The sequence below is a fragment of the Hyperolius riggenbachi genome, chromosome 9 (genome assembly GCF_040937935.1).
Source record: "Hyperolius riggenbachi isolate aHypRig1 chromosome 9, aHypRig1.pri, whole genome shotgun sequence".
NCBI classification, from domain to species: Eukaryota; Metazoa; Chordata; class Amphibia; order Anura; family Hyperoliidae; genus Hyperolius; species Hyperolius riggenbachi.
The window spans coordinates 71924125-71950703 of NC_090654.1; the positions used below are offsets into that span (position 1 = coordinate 71924125).

Here is a 26579-nt window from a genome sequence, read left to right on the forward strand (position 1 = left end):
GACCCTGTATATGCGCAGCAAGCATACAGCCCACAAAGCAACTGAGGACGACGCAGTGAACGGCAAAGCCCAGCGGTGGTGAGAGCCTACTGGGGCATCCGGTAGTGAGTGGGTTTAAGCCTGTATGGTTAAATTACACTTACCTTCGAACTGAACTGATGTCCATTGTAAGCACTGTTGTGAAAAAGAATGCGCATTAGACATTGTGGTGCCATTGTGAACCTGCGGTTGTCAGCGCTGGAGAAACAGCAGATGGTGTATACAGCAGAGTTTCTGGAGGCTTTGAATAGGTCCCTGAATTGTGTGAGCACATCCAGGAAATAGTGTGGTGATGTGATAGTAATACCACACGGAAGACAGCAATTTTGATTCCTTTACTGTGGTGAACTATATTATAAACTTAACTCATCAGGCTTCTGGCGAGTGGAGATCAATATAACTCGTTAAGACACAGTTCTGAGAATGTGTGATCTGACTGTATGAGTGAGCAAGCATGGATGATCAGCTGACAATATAGGCATACACGGCCGAGTATTTTAGGGGGGATAAGGGGTTTTCTGTGCAACTACAATTTGGTTCTACTCAAACTTTTTTTTTTATACTGTAAGCAGACGATTCCCCTAGTCACTATTTTCTGGTTTTTGAGACTGCACTTGGGGACACTTTCAAAGTTTTCCCAATTTTTCGGACTGACTGATGGCCAATCGTTTTTCTTTACTTAGCTGCTTTTTTTCTTGTCATAATACAAATTCTAAGGGCCCATTCACACCTGAGCGAGAATCGCGAGATTCCCGCTCATGGCAAACCGCTAGCGGTTTTGTAAAAACCGCTACTCATTGTAGCAAGTGGCAGTGTTCTCACTGCCGCGATTGCGGTTAGAGATAACTGCAAACACGCTGCATGCAGCTGTTTGCCGGCGATTTGTGTTTCATGATTAGCGATTGTGATTAGCGTGCTAAGCACGCTAATCGTAATCGCTCCAAAACCGCCGCAGTGTCCAGTGAATTTTTCCACGTTAATCGCGGTGAAATCACTACCGATTCTAGGTATGAACGGGCCCTAACAGTCTATTCAGTAGGACTATCAGCTGTGTACCCACCTGACTTCTCCACAACGCAACTGATGATCCCAACCCCATTTATAAGGCAAGAAATCCCACTTATTAAACCTGACAGGGCTCACCTGTGAAGTCAAAACCATTTCAGGTGACTACCTCTTGAAGCTCATCAAGAGAATGCCAAGAGTGTGGAAAGCAGTAATCAAAGCAAAAAGACACTTTTTGGTTATGTACTATACTTCCACATGTGTCAATTCATAGTTTGGATGCCTTCAGTGTGAATCTACAATGTTCATAGTCATGAAAATAAAGAAAACTCTTTGAATGAGAAGGTGTGTTTGTGAGTGAGTGAGTGAGTGAGTGAGTGAGTGAGTGAGTGAGTGAGTGAGTAGCGAGTGAGAGAGTGAGTGAGTGAGTGAGTGAGTGAGGAGTGAGTGAGTGAGGAGTGAGTGAGTAGCGAGTGAGTGTGTGAGAAGCGAGTGAGTGTGTGAGTGTGTGAGTGAGTGAGCGAGCGAGTGTGAGAGAGAGAGAGAGAGAGAGAGAGAGAGAGAGAGAGAGAGAGAGTGATGACACTGTGGGTACCTTTCTAATTATCCCACTTCTGTAGCAGCTCACACATCCCACACTAAGCCAATAAGATGCTGTGGTAGATGAAGGGAAGCGACAGAAGGAGCAGAACTGATAAAAGATGTTGGCTGCTCCATTTCAGAATTCCATTCATCTTTCTCTATGTAAACCTGCACTCCTATGCAATGACAAAAGCAAACACTTGTCGCTACAATGCATCTTTTTCATTCTTTCTCCTTTATCTTAAAAAATAAACACTCGGAGTGACCTCTTATCGGTGACACCCTGCTGCGCACACATGGGCCCTTTGTGTGTAATCGCTGAGACACAGAGGCTGTATATCTCTGCACCTCTCCCAGTCTGGGCTGCCCAGAGGGAGGAGATGTCACCCTTGCCGAGTGACAACAGTGGCTGGTACCACGCTGTAAGCAGTACTGTCTGCTGAATGATTAAGTGCTACTAAACACTGCAATACAAATTTCCCCTATAGTCAATATCCTATTGGAGCTGCCTACTTAAACTCCATTCTTCTGGCAGAGGAAAAACGGCTATTAACAGGATAGGGCTGGAAAGTTCAAAAATCTCACTATTCCTCCTTGCTGAGAGCTGAAGAAACCAAATTTTACATCACCCAGACTTGGCTGATGTATACTTGAGAGTTAGAATTTACTTCAAAGGAAGAATATGAGACTTCAGGAAAGATGTATTTACTATTAATGCAACATACAAATCTGCTACATAATCAGAGCACCTGGTCACCAACAATTTCTTGCACTACAGAATTCCAGAGCATCAGGCTGCACTTTAAGTTTATTCTGCACAACCCCCTTTGCAGCCTGAAGGATGCCAACTAGCAGCACCAGCCCTGTCCACAAAGTCTCCTATCAATGCTTTCAACCTGGGCTGGTCACATGACCCGGATTTGAACCTATAAGAACCCCATTAGACCCCTCCCCCCCCCAAAAAAAGAATCTAAACCTTCTGGTACTGGCTGCTAAGCTCTCAGATGACACAATTAGATCTGTGCTTGGAGTTGGGCTATAACTGTTTGGATTAGGAAGGTAATGAAAGCGGCTGGAGGGGCGGAGGCCTGTAAATTAATTAAAGTAAGGCTTATTCTCTGGCGGTTCACTGAAATTCTGCAGCACAGATTCCTGCATAGATAAGGAAGCATTAACCCAGTGCACACTTAAATTGGACCTGAACTCTTGCACAGGGCAGAAGGAAAACAGAGAAATGCACCCTGTATGTATGTAGAGGGTTTAGCCAGTCTAATTCCCCCTAATCTGTGACTTATCACAAGTTATTTCATCTCTTCCCTGGGTAACCTGACTGACATGACAGAGATGGCAGATAAGTTCATTTGAAAGAACATGATGTTAGCAATAGGTCTGCTTCCATGAATCAAGAACTAGAAATAGTTCAGATTTATTTTAGGATTTGTATCAGCTGTAACAAAGAAATATTTTTTTTTGGTTTAAAAGGGAAGGTCCAAGCAAAAATAAAAAAATGAGTTTCACTTACCTGGGTCTTCTACCAGCCCCATGCAGCCATGCAGTGCCCTCGTAGTCACTCACTGCTGCTCCAGTCCCCCGCTGGCAGCTTGCCGACCTTGGAGGTCAGCGGGCCGCATTGTGTACATTTTTACGCATTCCCGCTTGTGCAGGAACATAAACACGGGAAGTGACGGGACCCGGTACCAGCGATAGAGGCAGTGGAGGACGGTGGCGTGGGAGCGATCCAGGCTTATGGGGCTGGAGGAAACCCCAGGTATGTATAAAAGCTTTTCCTTTTTTTTCAATATAGGTCATCTCTCGTTCCCTTTAGGCACAGCCTCCAGTCTCACCACGGGCCTAGAGGGTACATATTGCACACAGGGGGAGGAGGGGGAAGACCAACTGCCCCTCCTCCTGAGTTTCCTGTTTGCATGATAAGTCGTAGCAGATTTGCATAGGATTTGCATCTGAATTGAATGCGAAGTGTGCAGAAAATCTATTTAGGTGCTGCACACCGAGCTGGTGGTCATTTCAGATGCAGCCTTAGTGGTATGCGCTGGCGTTCTCCTCGTTGTTCAACTGGAGGTCTGCCGACCCTCTGCAAATCCAGCGCCCCTACAGTCACAAACCCAAATGAGCCATTTCAAGCACTAGCTTTCCAGCATGCCAGATTGATTATTCTGATTGATTTAAGCAGAGGGGTGGCAGTTAGAAATTGGGTTGCAGCAAAAATAGAGTCTGGTTGTTTGTGATCCAACATAATTTGACAGAATTATTTACATCTTAAGGTGGCCATACATCTACCGATATTGTGGCCTGGTTGACAATAGGAAAAAATAGGGAGGGAAAAAAAAAAAAAAAAAAAAAAAAAAAAAAAAAAAATCGGTGCTGCAACAAGCCTGCCTGAGCAATTATTTGACATATTTCAGACTAAAATCAGTTTAATTTATCGATCGACAATGCTGGAAATAGCATGCGATATCGTGACCTGGAGTCGCGACAGCTGAAAAGGTAGATAGATATTCTTAAATCTATCAGGCATTGGTCTGCAGTGTATGGGCAGCTAACAGATCTCTCTCCGATCACATTAGATCAGAGAGATGTGTCTCTTGGTCGATTTATGGGCACCTTTATTGAAAATTTTTACCTGTCAGACGGGCACACAAGACAAAAATAAAAATCCAAAAAGTGCTCCAATCCTCTCACCAAACCAATTTTTTATTCCACTAGAGTAAAACAAACAACTAGAGTGAAAATTGAAACACTATAAAATATGAGATACACACATCCTTGTAAACCAACCCTACAAAATCACAGCCACGGTTTGTCTTCTGTTTCTGCTCATTGTTACTGTATGTTTGTGTGGAGCGCGACGCCAGAAACCCAGTCTGAAAGCGCACAATCATACCGCAATATCTCAAAGGCTGTAAATATTTCTGTTTCACGGCTCCAGAGGAGGTAAATGGGCAGTAACGGCCTGCTCAACACACAAAAGGAAGGGAGAAAACATAATTTAACATCTCGATTAATTAAATCAAACAAGTCTGGAGACGCCGCTTCATACATATTTATGTAGCCGGGATGGATCCTCTTCAACAACATAACACGGTCCATTCACTGAAGCAGATCAATAAGACAAGGGATTCACTAAGGCAACTTCAGGAGGACCTGTCACTAAAGTTGTCCTTTACTACAAAAGCAAGTCAGTCAACTGTTTTGGGTTTTTTTTTTTTTTAATAATTGCACAACGTATAAAAGGAAGAAGTGGTCAGACACCAGAAAGGCACATCGGTAAGGGATTGCAGGCAGCCCTGCCAACCCACCAATGATTGTGGACTCGGTCAATGTGGGTATTGCCATGTAAAAACGGTAAATGTTTTTGAGTAGACTAAAAATTGGCCAGGATCTTGGAAGAAAGGGTATAGCAGAAGTGCAAAACTAGGCTTGGTCTTTAAATGGTTACATGATTTAAAATAGTCAAATTCAAAAAAATCCAGCTCACTTCTTTAATATTATGCATTTAATTTAGTCTAACGAAATCAAAACTGATTGCTCTTAAAGCACAACTGCAATGTGAAGAATACAGAGGCTGCCATATTTATTTCCTGTTAAACAATACCAGTTGCCTGGCTGCCCTGCTGGTCTATTTTACTACAGTAGTGTTTGAATCACACCAGAAACAAGCATGCAGCTAATCTTGCCAGATCTGACAATAATGTCAGAAACACCTGATCTGCTGCATGCTTGTTCAGGGTCTGCGGATAAACGTATTAGAGGTAGAGGATTAGCAGGACAGCCAGGCAACTGGTATTGCTCAAAGAGGAATTCCAGTGAAAATAATGTAATAAAAAAAAAAGTGCTTCATTTTTACAATAATTATGTATAAATGATTTAGCCAGTGTTTTCCCACTGTAAAAGTATTCCTCTCCCTGATTTACATTCTGACATCACACGGTGACATTTTTACTGCTGGTAGGTGATGCCAGTGGAAGATGTTGCTTGCTTTTTTGGCAGTTGGATCCAGCTGTAAACAGCTGTTATTCCCCACAATGCAATGAGCTTCACAGACAGCAAACTGTTAGGACCATGATCCTGACATCACACTGTGGGAGGGGTTTCACCACAATATCAGCCATGCAGAGTCCCCTGATGATCCATTGGAGAAAAGGAATAGATTTCTCATGGGAAAGAAGGTATCAGTTACAGATTGGGATGAAGTTCAATTCTTGGTCACGGTTTCTCTTCAAAAAGGAAATAAATATGGCAGCCTCCATATCCCTCTCCCTTCACTTGTCCATGGAGAGATTGTACAGATGTGATCATTTTCTTACATCTGTAATAAAACTGAACGATCACAGTTGAAGCGTGTGTGGCTAGCACTGGCGCTCTCCCTCCCTGAGCCCATCACTGAGTCACGCTGATGGGAGAACAATTTGGGCTGTGCAATCTGCCAGGAATGTTCTGTTTCCTGTGGGCTGATCCAGCTCTGTGGTTGGAGAGTTCAGATAGCCAGCTGATAACACGAGGAGCTCGGAGCACAAGATGAACAGCCATGAAGCCAGAGGGCGGGACTGGGGCTTGGAATCAGGAAAATGCGGCGTGTGCCCTGTATTACAGTCCAGTCCTACACTCCTACAAAAAGGCTGCTTTACTTTCACTCTGCCCATTCTAAAAATAGAACTGTCTGCAGAGGTAAAGAAGAGGTAAAATAGAGCTATATATGGCTGATGCAGCCTGAAAAAGGAGGGTAACTCCAAAACAGCGGTAATGACTTGTATCTGCAAGCTCTATATTGCTTCGCATTATTTTGTACCTGGCTATTTTTAGCATGGATCTTAAATTTAAATGTAATTTTTTATCTTGATGCTGGAGGAAAGGGAGGGGGGGGGGGGGGGGGGGGACTCAGAGAAACGATTTTAGAAACACATTACTCAAACAGGGATGTAACACGCCAAAGGCAGTTTGCCATCAGTAAACTCACAAGGTTAGGGTGGCTAGATACTACAGTGTTCTCCCCAGGCTCTTTCAGTCGGGTGCTCCACCTGGTTAGTTTTGGTGAGCACCCGGCTGTCATCGGTTCACCTCCTCCTATGCTGTGCGCAGAGTTGCTCACAGAAGCACCGACCCTGCATTCTCATCTCGCCCCACCCAGCTAGTTCTGCTGAACACCCGGCTGTCATCAGCTCACCTCCACCTATGTTGTAGGCAGAGTTGCTCACAGAAGCACCGACCCTGCATTCTCTCATCTCGCCCCACCCGGCTACTTTTTCATGCCACCCGGCTGGAAAAGAATCTCTGGGGAGAACACTGTACTACTCATGGTTAGGGATGGTCAATGAGATGTAATGAATTCAGAGTTGATGCAAGATGATGCAAATACTGTACGCAAACTTGTGCAGCTTGAAAATTGACCAATGGGGAGCCATCTGCGTACACCAACATATTTTACTGTGACAGTGCAAATTACGCTAGTAAAATATCAGTATACATATCAATATTCTACTAAAGCTAAACACAATCCTATTCTCACACTAAACCTTCCCTCAATAGGACGCCCAACCCTAACTTCCATCCTCCACCCCTAACCTCAATTGCCCCCCCCCCCCCCCCCAAAAAAAAAAATGTAGAAAAATGCACATTTTCAGGCTACAAATAGCGGGTGCAAGCATATTTTACATTGTGGGTGGCCCCAGCACCCAATATTTCTCGGTCCCCCAATTTTTCACTCTTGAGACTTGGTAAGCCTTTCCTCATATGCACACATTGTTCAGCTTCCTGACACTCATGCATATACAGGAACAGTATTTGTAAATTAATTAAATCAAAACCTATTCTAAAATTATGCATAACATTTAGGTAAAAAAAAAAAAACAACTTAAAATACCCACTCAGTATTAATTCTTTACTTTCTCACAGACTTACTACTGCCAGTTCACACTTAGTCTAAACCAATTCCCATTTGTCCCTCCAAGAGGCATATAGCTGTAAAAATCCCCCACACAAACACAGGGGCCTAATATAGTGTGGTATATACAGTACAAGGATTGGATGATAGTAATATCAAAAAGTTGGGTTCTCATAAACCCAAGTAGCGTTCTGTCAATTCTGCCAACAGGGGTAAAAATATTAGGGAAGAAGAAATGGAGGTGCGGTTTAAAAGAGACACGTATTAGCTTACCTCAAAGTAGACCCAAATTCTTTTTTTAGCACAGATGACGCGTTTCGTAAGTGTAAATCTTGCTTTATCAGGTCAGTACATCGCTTGGGGCTTCCCCTAGCTCCTTTCACTGCAGCCCCAGGCACTGTACTGACCTGATGAAGTGAGATTCCCTCTTGCGAAATGCATCATCTGATTGTTCTCAAATTGTTTTTGCCTATGTTGGTTGTCTACATTAAGGTAAGCCAATACTTGCCTCTTTTGAACTTTTTTAAAAATTATTTTTATGTATATTTTTAGGCGCCTCCTTTTCCTCTTTTACGTTATCTACATGTGTGGCTGTTGATGATGGGGCACCAGCTGGTTGTTTCCTGTCCTGTCAGCTGAACCAACTCATCCCACTGCTGGTGAATATTATCTCCTACCTACAACCAAGTCTCAAAAAGAATTTCCTGAGTTGCAATGCTGGTCAAAGTGATTTGACACAATAGTGTTTTTTTTTTCGGAAGACAAAACGGTTGTCAGGCATGTCCCACCTAGCATCCACTACCTCAACGCCTCAACAGTACTTTCCTTTTTATCAATGCAGTAGCACCTGTACAAGTTACAATACTGTATTTCACAGCTCAAAACGGCTGTCAGGCACCTGCTCAGTGTGCCACACCAACTGTGACACCCTCCCCAGCTGAGGTACGGTAGGATCAAAGAATGTGGATTTGTGTATCCCTGCCACATGTAACGACACAGTTTGAACAATACATGCAATAGACAGCAGTGCAGGATATGTTTCTTTCTTCAACCCGCATACTAAAAAAAATTTGCAAGCAGTGCCGGATTCACTGTTCCTTTTCAATTTCGTGGTCACAAAAGTGAATTGCTCACCAACCGGCCATTACGGCTGTGTGCTCGTCACGGGAAGCCGTTCACTAGCTGGGGACCGCTCAGTCTCCTTGCAGCTGCAGGCTTTTGTGAATTAATTTATTGGTCACATGACTGACTTTTCCAGAGGGAAGTTTTCTGGAACAGCTGCATCGAATATGAAAATTGAGCAAGTAATGGTTTAGTCACCTATTCATATTTACGAATAATACAAGATTCTGGGAGGGTGAAATAGGGTTTTAAAGATGCAGACAACCAATTCAAAATGTGAATGTTAATTAGTTTACACTTAGTTTGACATGAGCTCATTTCACAACTATGTTGGTGAATGAGAAGCGAAGGACCAGAGGACAATGTGAACCTGAACCACAATCAAACTGATCAGCTGTAGTTTTCAATGCAGTCAAAGTGACATCGAATTAAAGACATAATTACACGTGGATTGATACCAAAGCCTGAATGCCACAAAGGGTAAGAAAATGTGAATAGGACAGCTGTGCTATACTTAAAAAAAAATAAAAAAAAAAAATAATATGATTCTAATCAAAAAGATGCCCGTTTCTGATTTGTCACCTTTACCACCTCCGTGCATTATGAAGTCCAACAGATTTTGCATACTATGGATAGATTGTGTAGGTAGACTCTCATACTACATAGAGTTGGTAAAATTGGTTAGTGATTGGCCAATTAAAATTGAAGGTGTGCGTAGGTGAGGCTGCCTGCAAAACATGCACCATTGGGGAAGGGGGTCACAAGGACAGGTTTGAGAAACACTGGTCTACAGGTTAGTGCCACATCTGTACAGCCTTGCCCCTGCAACATCACCCAAGGGATCGGACCCAAATCCCCACCTGGAGTCATGCCTTGTATATGAGGCTTAAGGTCCTTGGCCTGCTATCCTGGAAGGTCAGCCATGTAGGCTGCCTTCTTCAATTCTTATATAGAACCAACTTATCAGAGCTAGGACAACCCTTCACACCTACTCCAGCCCTCCGAGGAGAGGACCCTGGAAGACAAGAGAGCTGCACTGCGATCACAGCTCAGACCGAGGCAGCCCCAGCCACCTAATCTGGGACAAATAGCCAGGATTCTTGGCATGTCTCGGGTATTAAGAGACGCCCCATTTAATCAGCCGGGATAAAGGGTATTAAATGATTTGGCTTGGTTCTGATCGCTCTGATGGACATCTGGAACAGATTAAAGTTTTGGGCAGATCAGGACGTCACTCCCCCCACATCACGTCAGGCTGCCAGAGGGCATCTGGGTATAAACGTCAGACTGAAGAAGATGTAATACAACACTGACTGCACTACTGCTTAGTGCCGCTTGCCCATCATGGAAAGTGTCTCCCCTTTTCTTCAACTGTTACTAAGCTGAAAGAAAAAAAAACGATTTTGACTGGAGTACTGTTCGTTATATATAAAAAAAAATCACATAAAAAAAAAATAAAAATCATAAGCCTCCTAGTGCAGGCACAAACTGTTCTTTTCTTAGTCCTGTAGTGTGTAGTCCTTTGTAAATCACTCCTAAGTTGTCTAGGCATGAGCCCCTGCACCAGCAATTTCCTGCAGCACAGACTACCAGATCTTCAAGTCATGACTTTAGCCGGGTAGACACTTTCAATTATAATTGTCCAATCAAAGACCAATCTTGCAACCTCCAGGTAGTATCAGGGTCAACAGGCATTGAATACTATGAGCTGATTGTGTAGATAAAACCTCATACTACATGGAGTGGTAAAATAGGTCAGTGATTGGCCGATCATAAACTGTGTACCAGGCATTAGGCCTTACATGTAAAAATGGCGCTGGCAAATTTGGGCACAGGATGAAGCCGATAAACATCTCAACCTGCTGTTGCAAAAGTCCCGGTGGCGTTAATTACTATTCTCCATGGACACCGGGGAAAACCGCAATTCAGCGGACGAATTACACTGTTTTTAAGTAATTTGGGCTCAGTCTTTCACCGGCGCCCAAATTAACTTCTAAGCGTTGCGATAGCCATAATGCACATGGCACCTATGGCGCATGGTGCGCTCAAATTTTCTGGTTCCTATTTATTCTGCTTTGCAACATCTACAGTGTGTGATAGGCAAGAACATCAGAAGTGCATGGGCTGCCCTGTCTGATATTCATACTTATGCACTGTGCAGTTGAACCGTATTGGGGCACAAACTCAGCTCTGAACCATTCATCCACAGTGGATGGGATTAGCAGCGAATCAGAGCGCTACGCATCTGGCATGCATAGTGATGTACACACGTGGACTCCTGCATTACACAAGGTGAACGATCTCTCACACAGTTGTGTCTGAGACCACACACACCAACACATTTCAACCGCAGTTAGTAAAACTGATCACTAAAACCCTTGTCAGAGATGTTACAGGTATCAGCTGAGGCGCAAATGAACGTGGTTTCATATGACGAAAAATAAAGTATGTAGCTTTATAGAGCTCTTTCTGTGCACCACCAGACAGTCAGTACCATATACTGATACTAAGTCAATCAGCAGCAGCCGTTCACTCAGAGCCTGCTGCAAACTGCTTCAGGTAACGGAACCAAATATTCAAAGTGGACCTGAACTCTTGAATAGAACAAAAGGAAAAGAGAGAAATGCACCGTGTGTTTTTAGAGAGAAGAGCTTGTCCGATTCCTACTCATCTTCAAGCAATCACAAGTGTAATTTGATCTCTCAGCAGTGTCAGCACAGAAATTTGGCAGTCCTCAGCAGACAGCTAATATGTAAACATGGGAGGTTAACCCTTTGTCTGCTTCCATCAAAGCAGGAAGTAGACATACTGCAGATATATTGCAGGATGTGTATCAGCTGTAACAAAATTTTTTTTCCTTATGTTATTACATTATTATGCTGTTGCTTATCGTTTACAGCAGAGAGTAAGTTCTGGGTTCAGGTCCGTTTCAAAACCAGATTCTGTCCAGTAGAAGCCTAACTTGACAAGGAGAGGTGACATCTGGGCACTTGTCAGACTGTATATACAAACAAACCGCTGCCAAACTCCAGCGACTTAATAGGGGATGGGTTCAGTTACCGAGTCCTATCAGGAAAAAGTGCTCAACTATTCATGGTCCTACCTCAGCAATAAAATGCTGAAATGCTGATTCGCTCTTATTTATTGAGGACTGGTGCCCCATACACCCCCACCCCCCCCCCCCCCCCCCAATAAACTGATAGATATCTGGCGGAGCCTGAAGATGAGAGCCACATCTCTGCTGCACTCCGCGCTCACACAGCTCTGCATGGGGAAAGGCAGTAAACATGTGGCTGCCTACACTACATCTCACAGGGCCTGTTGAATGTCTCCATAAAGCCCACCACAGACCCCCTTTTCGCCACTGGCCATTCACATGGCGGCGCCCCCTCTGGCCATAGTCTTCATAGCAACAGCCATGGTTGCTATGGTGATCCCTATGTCACTGGACTGTACCCAAGTTTGAGACCTAGGACACTGGACTGTACCCAAGTAGAGAAATAGCTAATACATTTAAGATTTTCTGTAATGAAAATCTAACATGCCTCATTCTGCTATGATTAGGATCATTTCTTGCCATAACGCTTAGGCCTGATCTGCTCACCTGCAGTACCCCTGGCTCTGGTGGAAAGGTACGGGTCGTGTTTTGAGGGTTGGCGGCGGTGCTTCTCACTTACAGGCAGTGCTTTGTAGCTTTCCACTGACGCTGCGCATAAGCCGCGCTGTTATTCCAGCACCAATCATGGGATTAGGAGGGAATTTGGAGACACTTGTGTGCACACCTCATGAGAGGCGGCTGGAGCGGAGCCAGCATCCCGGGCTAACCAGACACCGTTGTATAACTGAAAATCCTCCAGGCTGGAGAGTTACTGGACTGTCTGTGTGGGGGGAACAGAGGACTGCCTGTGTGCTGAGCAGAGATGGGCCCGAGACCTGGAGAGAGATCAGGACTGCGGCCCGCCTCAAAACCACAGAATCACTTCAAGGGAGGCTTCCAGCAAACACTGACCCCACACACAGGCCCACTGCTCACATCTCTCCAGGATCATAAACCACATCAGAAGTGTCTGGACATTAAGGGAAAACTCCGCAGGGTGTCTAGTATGGCTGGATAGTGTAATGGTTTAAGGACAACTGTAGCAAGAGGTATGTGGAGGCTGCCATATGTATTTCCTTTTAACCACTTGACAACCATATGCTTACACCCCCCCAAAACCAGGCTATTTTTCACAATACAGGGCTGTGCAGCTTGGTCAGGGTGCTGCACAGCCCTGCAACTTAGCACACACATGATTTTAACCTCCTTTTGTTGTCCATGATAGGATACTCTGCTGCGATTTTTATTTTTATTTTATAAATAAAGGAGAGGCTTTTCCCTCCCTCCTGTCCTGTCTTTTCTAGAGTAAGAATGTTGCACCTTACAAAAGTTAAAAGCTGTAAAAATGTTTTACATACTCACAAGCCAGTGGATTAAAGCAAAGAAATAGATATGTTCTGCAGCTTCAAGGCCAACAGTGTCATCTTTAAAGACATGATAATGGATTAGCTCAGCGGTTTACACCTAGAGGTATAGAAGTGTAACTTTATTTGAACCACTGTGAGAGCCAGGACAAAACCACCGGAACCACCGCTCACTCAAAACAGGACAGTGCTGGGACCAAGATGGCCAAATCCAAGAATCTGCAGCAAAAAGAGGAAAGGCCCGCACGTTGTCCTAAAATCAGAATCCTTTATTGTGGACGTATCCAAAAATCAACACACATGATCACGCATCTCCAGCTGACATGTTTCAGACCTACTGGTCCTTAATCATATTTGGATACGTCCACAATAAAGGATTCTGATTTTAGGACAACGTGCAGGCCTTTCCTCTTTTTGCTGAGAGCCAGGACAGTCGTAGTACCTATATTAATTCCTTAAGGTCACATGATCATATTTTTAAAAAATGGCTTATTTTGTAAAGACAGACAGACACACAGACAGACACACAGACAGACACACAGACAGACACACAGACAGACACACACAGGACACCTGAACTGAGATGGATATGACGGCTGCCATATTTATCTCCTTATAAACCATTCCAGTTGCCCAGCAGACCTGCTGATCTCTTTGGCTGCAGTAGTATCTGGATCTTATCTGGATAAGTTCCAAGCATGCAGCTTGGAACTTAAAGGACAACTGTAATGATAGGGATATGGAGGCTGATATATTTATTTCCTTCTAAACTATACCAGTTGCCAGGCAATCTTGCTGATCCTCTGCCTCTAATAATAATAGCCATAGACCCTGAACAAGCAGCTTCTAAAACGTTTCCGACATTGTCGTCAGATCTGACAAGATTAGCTGCATGCTTGTTTCTGGTGCAATTCAGACACTACTGCAGCCAAGGAGATCAGCAGGGCTGCCCGACAACTGGTATTGTTTAAAAGGAAGTAAATATGGCAGCCTCCATATTTTTCTCACTTCGGTTGTCCTTTAAGTCTGACTAGATTGAGTCGGACTCCAGACAGAGATGTGATCTGCATGTTTGTTCAGGGTCCTATGGCTAAAAGTATGAAAGGCAGAGGATCAGCAGGACAGTCAGGCAATGTGTGTTTACAAGAAAATAAATAGGCCAGCCTCCATATCCCTTCAGGTGTCCTTTAAAATTTGTGTCATCACAAACAATCATTTAGGAACAGTCAGCATTCCAAACATGCTACACTTCTGTATTTGGTGGGAGGCGGTTAAGCCCCAATAAAAGGCATAAGGATAGAAGTTTCTGTAAGAAACAGAAGTTGGTCACTAGAGAGCCACCACAATAGATATTAGCCTTGATAAGGAAGTTAGGGAACACCTGCATACACTCTAGATTCAGTCAATCACAAACGTTTCCGGTAACAATCATCTAAGCACCTTTTTGTAAAAATGGACAACATTTGGGCACTCTGGTAACTAATCTCAAATGATTTATATAGATCTATGCCTAGGGCAGGGAAGATGGTTTATATAGATCGGTGTCCGAAAATGGCCTTTAAATAGTTTTATGTGAACCCCGCTATAAGCTGATCTGATTAACTTACCTAATACTGTTTTGGTTTAAAATTTTACACTTCCATATGTTTTTCAAATATGCTCATGCCAGACGTTTTGTGTTTGGTTGGGACAGAAAAAGGATGCGTTAAGGTGCCCATACACACATATCCATAGATATTGACTGCATTATGAATGTTAGCAATCGCCGGGGCTGACATCAGGGCTTCCTAGCCTTGGGTTCAGTCATGTGTAGCAAAGCTGAGGAGACAATGGATGTCACTCATGAAGCCTGTGTTGTGATCTCGCCATCTAGTGGCCGACATGCAGAAAAGCCACGGTCATGCTTGTGCGGAACAGGAGAGGTTACATTAGTGTGTTGTCCTGGAGTTACTCCCTAGAAAAGATGCCATTTTTGCAGAAGCCAAAGATAGCAGCACGCCCTACAAATTCCACAACCACCTGTAAACAGATCTCACAAACGCCATACACATTCTCCGCTTATATGTTTAGACTGTCAGCTGGTATGCCAGGACTCTCTCTACTATCGTATTATAGTATTGCTGCATCTGCTTCACTGTCTCAGCTTCATGCTCTCGCTTCTGGGTGTGTCATATGCCCGTGTACTGCACTATCTAGTATGGGTTTATTGTTCGTATTTCTTTAATTGTAAACAATCATAGCAGATAAAGACTCTATACACTGACCAGCCAAAACACTAAGGCAGGGAACACACTTGCTGCAATGGAGCACGTTTTGCCATGGACAATTCTACAGGCAATTAAAGTCAATAGCCTCGCTCAGGAAACACTCGTCGTGAGCATTCATTCGCATTTAACATTTTTTGGTGTGTTAAATCACACAGCTTTCTGCTTTTTCCCACACGGCATGCCTGTTCGCAATTACAGTACATACCACTGCAAACAAAACAACCACACAAACAGAACAACCACAAAACAATCGTGGCAAAATGTCCACAGAAAACGCAATCACAAAAGCGAATGAAGACCCGTGAATTGTAGGGGAAAACAGCCCTGCATGTGAGTTCCCTCCCTAAAACCATCTGCATAGTACTGGGTAGGTGTGCTAATGAAAAAACAACTCTGACCCATTACGCCATGGACTTCACAAGAAGGTGTCCTGCAGTATATGGCACTAAGATGTTAGCAGCAGATCCTTTAGTCCAGTAAGTTGTAATGTAAACCTCCATGTTTTTCCCAGCACATTCCACAGATAAGACACACACACACACACAAACACACACACACACACACACACATAAAAACACACACATAAAAACACACACATAAAAACACACACACACACATAAAAACACACACACACACACACACACACATAAAAACACACACACACACACACATAAAAACACACACACACACACATAAAAACAAACACACACACACACATAAAAACACACACACACACACACATAAAAACACACACACATAAAAACACACACACACACACAAACACACACACACACACACACACACACACACACAATCAATCATCAGAAAGCAGTTCATCAGAATAGACCATTTTATTTCCCTGCTTTATGACCCAGTTCTAAGGCTCACGTGACAATTTTAGGTGCTTAGGGTAGTGGATGGGTCAACGTGGGCACTTGGTGGGTGGCCCATATGCCTCAAACTATGAAGACGCCACTTTGCCTTGGCCAACATTACATTTTCAGCAATATGTGATGTAGTAGCTTTTTTGTGGAATAGAAAGTCTATCCTTCACATATCTTAATAATCCTTTGGCCCCCACCATGAGCCCGCAACTCACTCACTGGTAGTGTTTCCTTGGACTACTTTTACAAGGTACTAAAACCTCATTCACACCAGACTGAACTCAGAATTTAGCTCTCCTTTTTATTCACACGGTGGCAATACTGCGCGTGACCCGTGCACGAAAAGGAGCACTGCCCCTGATGTTCTGGAGGGTACTGGCGAACGGCTAAAGGGGCAATGACAAGCCACGAGAAGCCTCTACAGGATCCAGAGGCTTCCCTCTTTGCCAAGTATCTGTTTTTTTTACCCGATTTTCTCCTTCTGTTCACTTTAAAAAGCCAACTCTTACCTTGTTTTTAAAAGATTTTTAAATATTTTCTATTTTTTGGGCACCTCCAATCATTCTGTCTAATAAATATTGTTGGCTTTGCTTAGTTTTATTATGCAGCAGGTTTGCTTTAGGAACACTCTTAACTAGGAAAAGGAAAAATCCATAGGCCACTACAGCCAGATTCCAGCTGTGCCGCTTGAGGAGAGAAATGCCCAAAGGTTACAGGAGATCCCTTGCTTATCCCTCTGTTCTGGTTTATATAACAGAACCTGAGTGTGTTGTCCCAGCTGTAGGGTAGACAGAGCGCCCTGTACCGGGGAGCTTGGCGCAGGAAGTAGACGGCTGGAGCTCAGATACTGGCAGTACCAGGCACCGAGCCCGGGCTGAACTTTGTACAGACTGCCTCAGAACCGTTATCAAGACTTTCTGCTAACCCTTTCCTGCAGAGGACGCCTTATCCTAAAAATCACTGACGACAGAAAACAACAAATGCGCTATTCCAAGGAAACGGCCTGATAAAGTAATCACTTAGTAGAAATCCGATGTCATGAAAATTCCCACAACAGCAGCATGACGATATGAGCAACAGAGGCATTTAAAGCAACCAGACATTAAAAGAATATGGAGGCTGCCAGGGCTTACTTCTGTTTAAAAGGAACAACAGTTACTTTATCACAGAAAATGAGTTAAACTCAGATTTGTGAAACAACATTTTAGCTTAATTTGGCTGCACTCCTCATGTCCGAGCAATGTGGCATTGCTGAGATATGAGGACATGCAGATAGGCTGCGGTGGATGCAGATAGGCTGCGGTGGAGAATGATGGGGGGGAATGGACACTCTCCATACTGATCTTCATCTGCTTTGTAGAGCAGCAAAACTGATAATATTTATCATATATATTTCATAATGGGGCCCCCCCCCGAACACATTGGCCATCATGAATACACATCACACGGTCCAGACACAAGACATAACCCAACCGACACACACAGTCCCTAGTGACGAGCCAGCTAATGAAGATACATTAGGACTCTCACAACTCAGTGTTCACAGCACACCGCCCCCTACATCCACTCCGCCCATCAGTTGCACCCCCACCACCGGCCCACAGACTAAACCTGGTCTCATTACCAACCATTTCAGTCCAGCCAACATATCAACCTCATCTTTTTTAGACTTACCCTCCACGATCACACAAACCACACTGGTCCTACTATTATCCAGCCCAACTACATCGAGAGTCTTCCTCCAACCCAAACACAAATTAAAACGATTACTCCCAGAATCAGAAAAAGAGGGAAAAGAGGGAAAGGAAAAAAGAAACCGCACACAATCGCTAACCCGCTAATAGAGCCCCCCACACAAACGCGCTGCATTTTCAATCTATCGGATCACACACTTTCCACGGCAGAAACCCAGTTACTGGAAAAAGGTCTTTCCTTTTGCCCTACCAACACTTCACAAATATCCAAACTGTTTGCCGAACTCAATTCATATATACGCAAACTAACACTGAAAAGACACTTTGCTATTAAACAACACCAATCCACTCTATCAGACTCTGCCAATAATCTTATCCTTACCAATAATGACCAACACCCCACCTAGTTAGTCAATTCTAATGACATGGCCACTGAAAAATTCATCACTACCCAGCTGAAAGGCAGATCCAGATTCTACCCCACAGCTTCAAAAGGTAACTACATCGAAACCTTCTACACTCTAGTTCTCAGTGACCTTCAAAAATTAGATTTCAACCCCCAACCCTCCACCTCCAACCTAAAAAAACTGGAACAAAAGGCCCTCTACTCAATCAGGAACAACCGCGACGTCATCATCAAACCCGCAGACAAAGGAGGGGGTATAGTGATCCTCAATACAGCAGATTACATTACAGAATCCCACAGATTATTAGACAACCCCCTTCACTACACGAAGCTCACCACAGATCCCACTCCCACATTTAATCTCATCCTCAAATCCTTCATTAATCAAGCCTTTCTCAATAAGATTATAACCAAAAATGAACGCAATTTTATCATTAATCATCATCCGAAAACTCCATTCTTCTACTACCTTCCAAAAATACATAAAAATCTCACTAATCCTCCTGGTAGACCGATCATATCTGGAATAGATTCTATGACAAGCAATTTATCCAAATTTATAGACACACATCTACAACCGCTAGTACAGTCACTACCATCCTATCTTAAGGACTCCCAACATCTCATCAATTTACTCAAAAACGTCACATGGAAGGCCGAATACTGTTGGCTGACATGTGACGTCTCATCACTATATACAAACATTCCACATTCTTTTGGACTCAAGGCATTAGACCATTATCTAGCAACCAACCCCAATATGCCTTCCATACAACAACATTTCTTGTTAAATTGCGCCGAATTTATCCTGCAACACAACATATTTTCTTTTGCAGACAGTTTTTACCACCAAGCCACGGGAACAGCTATGGGGAGCTCCTTCGCACCTTCATATGCGAATCTAGCGATGGGGTATCTGGAGTTACTCAAATTCAATGACCAAAGTCCATATTTCAATAACATCATCTTTTATAGAAGGTATATAGATGACCTCATACTGATTTGGAAGGGCGAGCGCACCCTTATTCCAACTTTTCTAGAATATCTCAACAATAATCCAGCAGGCCTCACATTTACTGGCCAACATCATTCCATATCCATAGAGTTTCTGGACCTGGTACTCTACATACAAGATGCAATTATCAAAACTAAAACACATTTTAAAAAACAGTTGATTCAAACAACTACATACATTTTAACAGTTTTCACTATCGCCCTTGGACCACCAACACACCCTATTGTCAATATCGCAGACTCTTCCGGAATTGTACAGACCCATCCATGTTTCAGAATCAATCCACCGTGCTAACCAAAAAATTCACAGAACGAGGATATCCGAAAAAACTCATCCAAGACGCAAAAAACAAAGCCATGATCACTCCAGTTATTAATGGGTCAATTAATGAATCCCAGAATAACCCTGTCTTTCCACGATTCATTACGGGCTACAGTACTCAACACACACAAATCCGGTCCATCCTAAAAAACAGGTGGGAAATTTTAATGCAGGACCCACATCTGAGACCCACATTACCCAAAGATCCCCTTTTGACGTTTAGAAGGGCCCCGAATTTACGGGGACTGTTGGCTCCTAGTAAACTCAGATCCGTTTCCACCCCCGCCACACCCCTTACAGACTCTGTGACCCCAGGCTCTTCTCCATGCAATCACCCACGTTGCACAGCTTGTCAGTTTGTGGACACTACGGACAATTTTCATTCCACTACTACAAATATAACTTTTCGCATTAAATACAACCTAAATTGTATGTCAAAAAACGTCATATACCTTATATCTTGCCCTTGTAAACTACAGTACGTAGGACGTACCACACAATTGGTTAGGGATAGAATTGGACAGCACAAAAGGAACGTCCTCAAAAAATACTCCTCACACAGTGTGTCCAAACACTTCAGCACTCATCACAATGGAGATCCCAAGTTCCTCAGGATCACGCTCATAGAGCTTATACACACCACGGATATTTCTGAGGCGATACGGACGAAAGAGATGTATTGGATCCAGACACTAAGAACCCTCGCTCCGGAAGGGCTTCACGAAGTGCTGGAAAAATTATACTAAAAAATTATACTAATTAATTATGCTCAAAAGTTTTTACTACAGTCCTCTCTTTTATCCATACCTTCTTTTTTATATGGTTTTTTTGTGTAATTTTTTATATAATTTTTAGATAATCTCTGTATTATTCTATTTTTAACGTATTTATCTCTTATTTATTATACAGTCACGATGATTATGCTATTTGAGACACTAATTGAGGGTAACATAGGTTCACCCCATCGACTATCAACGATCAATCTCTGTCACTAATGTTAATAGGGGTCATATAACTTGTGTGTATATTTTACAAGCAAGGATGGTGAACATAAGGATAAATTTCCTCAAAGTATACATTGTGTCTCATACTCATATACTGTTTCATGATAGGTGCAATTTAGTTTCTAACCACTGGGGGGCAGTAGAACCATATAAATAGCCACACAGCGACTTTTAATATGACCCTACAGCGATGGGGGCTTTACCTGATAGCAGTACATTATTGTAAAGTTAGTCCCAGCTAGAAAACGTTAGTTTGCCAATCAGAACGTTTTTTCAGAATAGAGACATTATGTTTCTATGTTTCCATACTAATCTATCACGCCTCTTAGTAAGCATGGCAAATTGCCCTCATCAGACATGGCAGGGACGGCGCTTCCTCTTGCCTGTACGCATGCGCCGCCACCCATCCGCACACGCTCCGACATTCCCCTTCACTCCGGCATTGGCGTCATCACGCATGCGCTCTATGCGTAATGCGTACAATAGATGCGTCACAGCTGTCACATTGTGCGGCCCTATCTTTTGTTAAGGCCAGGTCTACTCTTGACGCATGGTGCGACCCAAGCGTCACGTCCACTTCCGGTCCCCTAACCCGCTCGGCGGGAGATTCAGCTGCCAATAACTCAATAAAAACAACCAGAGGGGAGCGTTCTCGTTCTACAGAGGCGCTCTAGCTTTCGATTGACCTACACTTGGTAAGTGTCACTGGTTTTTATACTATTACATGCCGCCGTGCATGACTAACATTGCACCTAATTTGTATTTGCTACACTGATCTATGCAAATTTTATCCGCCATAGGGGGGATAGGCACTGTACAATATAATGATATAAGGATTATATGGATTTACAACTTTATAGGGGCACATTTAGAGATATCGGGACAAATAGCCAACGTATTACAAAACCAAACGGATGTTGCTATGGATGCTTATAAAAACAATATGGTTAATTGTTGTGAAAGTTTTTGAGTACCTCCTAGCATTGTTTTTTCTTTTGTTTTTTTTCTTGTTCTCCCCTTTAGTGTTCTCCTACCTCAATTGCCTGATGAAGCGGGATGTGTGAAACGCGTTGCACTGTATTTGGAGACTAATAAATATTTTCTTGCATCATTTACGGCTTGATTTAGCCTGGTCATTTTTAGTGAGGGTAGTGGATCCACTCACCCCCTCCTTTTTAAACGGTTTTTAACCCATCTTATCCTATTTTGGCGCCTCTATTAACCATTTTTATTGATAATATTTAGTGTTCGTATAATAAGCGCTTCCAGACCAGGCTAACTGAAATCTATGTCCTGTTTGAGACCGATTATCTCTGTCAGGGCATAGATTTCAATTAGCCCACCGCACGCTCCCGCCACTACCACCGATCGTGCTACTCTTCCGCCACTTCAGCCCACTCGCCTTGCCAAGTTGCCATCACTATGATAGCAGAGCTCAGTTAGCCGGTCAAGAGCAGATTTCATGGGCTCCTGACCATGTGATCACTGTGAGCCTATTACACTGGCAGATCGAGGGAGCTTCAGCGACGGGAAGAGTGTCGCGAACGGCGAGAGTGATGGGGCTGTGCGGCAGGACGTCAGTGTGCCCCGTTTTTTTGTACCAGCGGTCTCTATTCCAGGGGACAGACACCGCTGGTACTCAAGTGGTTAATACATTATGCCTTGGATGTATTCACACTTGAATGGATGCCCTGAAATATTATTTACAGATTGTTTCAGGTGGCTGTTTTGAAAGGATTGTTGTACAAACACACTGTCTGGCTCCTGGACAAACTGTTCTGCTGTACGTAGAGGGGATGGTGGAAGACTGGCAGCCAGGTGCCACTTCCTATCCTATAGAATGACATGCCCTTTACATCCGCCCCTTATTGCACCCACTGCATCGATTAGTTGGCGTTTGTTGGACATGGACAAGCATTGCTCAGCTATGAACAGAGCCTCTTTCGTTGTTGACACAGCTCTGAATATGCATGGACGCAAATCATGCTGCTCTACGGTCTTGCTCAAGTCTCCCCTTCAAGTCCGCGTGGACCTCCCATTGGCATTACAAGTTAGCATGGATCAATGTACCACTTCACTTGAAAAGGATGGATCTCCTGTCCGAAAAAGCAACTGTCTGTTGTTCCTAAAGCTGGCCATACACTTATAGATTTCCACCCACGTTTCCAAAACAATAGATTCCTTTAAGAAATCGATGTGCCGTGTGTGGTAGGAAACAATGCTTTGTGAATTGATTCCTTTTTTAAAGGACAACTGAAGCAAGAGGTATATGGAGGCTGCCATCCTGCTGATCCTCTGCCTCTAATACTTTTAACCATAGACCCTGAACAAGCATGCAGCAGATCAGGGGTTCCTGAGCCTCCTGACAATGTTGGATCTGACAAGATTATCTGTATGCTTGTTTCTGGTGTTGGTGTTTACTGATCAGTTATGTTGCGGATCAAAAGATTGCTGGCACATCTGATCTAAATAATCGACTGCACTGCAAACATCGACCCATGTATTGCCAGCCTTTGGAATCAGCACATCTACGGTTTAAGGTTTTTTTTATTCTCTCTGGAGCATTTAGCTTGATGGGATTTCACAAAAGCACCAAATCCGTTTTGGGCCAAGATGCCCTTTATAATGCAACAGTGACTGCAGACCGTTAGAGGCAGAAGGCCATATTTAGCCATTACTATCATACGCAGCAAGATACATCTGCAGGTTCCCAGCAAGCTGAGGCTGCACAGACGGCATTCTCAGAAATATTGCCCAACTATGCAAAACGACTGCAGACCTAAATAAAAAAAAGAAAAAAAATCTCACACAAAATACATTCGTAACTAGAAATAAAGGTGTCCAAACATTGCTAGGTTTTCCACTGAGGGATTAAAGAGGAACTCCAACCAAGGATTGAACTTCATTCCAATCAGTAGCTGATATATCCCCTTTTCCCGTGAGCAATCTTTACCTTTTCTCAAATACTGTGTATACTCGAGTATAAGCCGACCCGAGTGTAAGCCGTCAGCCCCCCCGCTCCAACTTTTGCCTTAAAAAATTGGGGAAAATGATTGACGCGAGTATAAGATCTCCCCCCCCCATGTTCAGAGTGAGGTCAACACATCTTGGGCTGTTTGCCATGGCATACCTCCTTAAACACCACATGTGCACAGTGACTGTGTGCAATCCCCCCACCTGTGCAAGAGTTCAGGAACACTTTAATATGGTCGCGTGTCCTGATTCCCCCTCCCCACCAGACCAGAGAATAATGTAAGGCAGAGCCCTGGAATGTACAGAGTACTCTCCACTGTGCATGTGGCCGTTACATCCCCCCTCCCCCACAGACCAGAGAACAAGGAAGACCCACCACCCGCATATACAGAGTGCTCTCTACTCTGTATATTACATATGTGGTTGTAGCTAATTAGAAGACATTAGATGGCTGTGTGCCACTTTGCCAGCCGACTCACCCCGCTAGACCGGAGCTGTATGGCACTAACCCTCTAGTTTCTCCCCTGCTGAGTGTCCTGTGGCATAGGCACAGCGCTGTGTTCCTTTACCTACGGGTCCGCGTCAAGATGATTTATCTCCAGCGTGTGAGAAGCAGTCTCTCATTGGTATGACAACCTCTAGCGGCGCCTGTTATCACGTGGGCATCTGCACGAATCATAGCGAAGAGAGGCTGCTTCTCACACGCTGGAGATGAATCATCCCGACGCGGACCCATAGGTAACGGAACACAGCGCTGTGCCTATGCCACAGGACACTCAGCAGGGGTGAAACCAGAGGGTTAGTGCCATACAGCTCCGGTCTGATGGGGGGGAAGGCGGTGGACACAGTACACGGCCATCTAATGGCCTTTAATTTACTATAGTCTTGGACGGCGAGGCAGCAGGCATAGCGGCACAGAGCCATCTATTGGCTTTTAATTGGCTACAGCCACACAGGCAGAGTAGAGAGTGCTCTGAACATTCTGGGGGGGGGGTCTGCCATTGTTCTTCGGTCTGGCGGGGGTGGGGAGGAGGATCGGCACACAGCCATTTGCACAGTAGAAAGCACGCTATAAATGTTGGGAGACTGAAGGGGACATGCAGCCGGCTCTGCTGCCTTGTTGTGGTGATGGACACACTTGCAAGGTGGTGGAGGGGGGGGGGGGGGGGGGAATCACCAACCAATTGTGACTTGAGTATAAGCCGAGCCCCCCCCCCCACACTTTTGGACCACTTTTTTGGTCTAAAAAATTCGGCTTATACTCGAGTATATACGGTAGTTCATTAGGGAGGTCTGTATGGCCGATATTGTGATGAAACCCCTCGCACAGTGTGATGTCATGACAGGCTGCTGTCTGTGGGAAATAACCGCTGTTTCTTAAAGTAATTTTATTCATTATGTTATTTTCACTACAGTTCCTCTTTAAGGTGGCCATTTACGACACAGTGTGTCAAACAATTGTTTTTATGAACACTTATTCGTATGAATGATTGGAAATGATTGTTTGGGACTACTAATGGACAAAAATCTCCTAACCTATAGGATCAGCTTGATGAGATCAATCCAAAAATCAGATTGATTTCATTCATCTGATCAGATTGGTTAGGATATTTTTATCCATTAGTGCGCTCATTTCAGATTGTTCGTAAGAATAATGGGTTTTAAACACCTGCTCGGCAAATTGTATCCTTAGCAGCCACCTTATGATTGATACAGAAGGTATTTGCAGCCAGTGCTATATGCCAAAAGGGGCGTTACTAAATACTGGTTTACAATGGTGTTCAAACTATTGGATGCGACACAATATCGATTTGATTGGTTCCTTTGTTTTAATGCAGTTTAGATTAAATAATTTAAAATTAAATTTTATCCAGCAGTTTTGACCTAGTGTCTATTACTTCCGAAATGAACAAAACATGTCTCACTTGGAGAGGGGTGTCAGAATGTTTGCCCACAAATGATATGTGTATGAGGCTCCATCTATCCTCCATATGTATAGAGTATTTTTCTGCATCGATCAGGCGCTGTGACCTTCTTTCTGCATGTGCAGCATTTGGATGGGGTCCAGATGGCGGCTATAAATAATACAGCAAGGATAGGCCGCTGCTGGAGTCACTGCTGATGGGTCATTATATATTCTGTAGGTCCTCTGGGACTCGTAGCACTTGGGAGCTTTCGCTGAGTCCCAGCGACATACAGAATCATTGCAGGCTCTGCAGGAAAGGAGAGAAGAGGAATGAAGCCATGCTGAGTATTTCCATAGGGAAAATCTCTGTTCAGGTGGTTTAAAGTAGTACTCTACCCAAGTGAACATTCACTTTTCAGATTGTACCGCCTTCCCATTCATTTCAAATAAGAAAAACGAAAAACAAAACGCCCTCCTCTGTGTGGGTGCTGCACGTGACAGCAACTGCCAATAACCCGCCAGTATGGAACAGCTAAATGGAGAGCAACAAATATGGGCGCCTGCTAAATAGCAGGTGCCAAGGCCAACCGCTATGCCAACTGTGTTTACAAATAGCAGGCGCCACTCGTTAGTTGCCGGGGGGGGGGGGGGGTTTGTTATGGTCATGCACCCAGGCGGGGAGGGGCGTTAAGGTTAGGCATCACCAGGGGGGGGGGGGATTTATGCTAGGGAACCAATTGTGGGGGGTGAAGTTAGGTCATAGTGAAACATCAGCCAATACGGTATTACAGATATTCCACAATATCAATATTCCACTAGTAGAATATTGGTACAGTTACCTATATTCTACTAGCGTTATTTCCAGCGTCCGTAACCATTTTTTTAAAGTTTCCGCTGCACCCAAATTAACATGCGGCAATTTCAAATGTCCGCCTCCAGTAATCCTCTTATTCTCATATGAGGCAGATGCAGGTTTGCCAAATAAATCGCCTTGCAGAAAA

At 43.9% G+C, this 26579-nt stretch overlaps 1 protein-coding gene across 6 annotated transcripts in view; it reads right to left on the reverse strand.

Moving 5' to 3' along the window:
- The window catches only part of TMCC1 (transmembrane and coiled-coil domain family 1), a 283585-nt gene that overhangs the window by 135407 nt on the left and 121599 nt on the right, over positions 1 to 26579 (reverse strand). Inside the window, exon 1 of one of the 6 annotated variants that reach the window (XM_068253031.1) lies at positions 12252 to 12454. The exons of the other annotated variants lie outside the window; for them this stretch is intronic. The gene's annotated coding sequence lies outside the window, so the exon portion shown is untranslated. Of the gene's footprint in view, positions 1 to 12251; positions 12455 to 26579 lie in introns of those variants that run through there. 6 annotated transcript variants of the gene reach the window in all.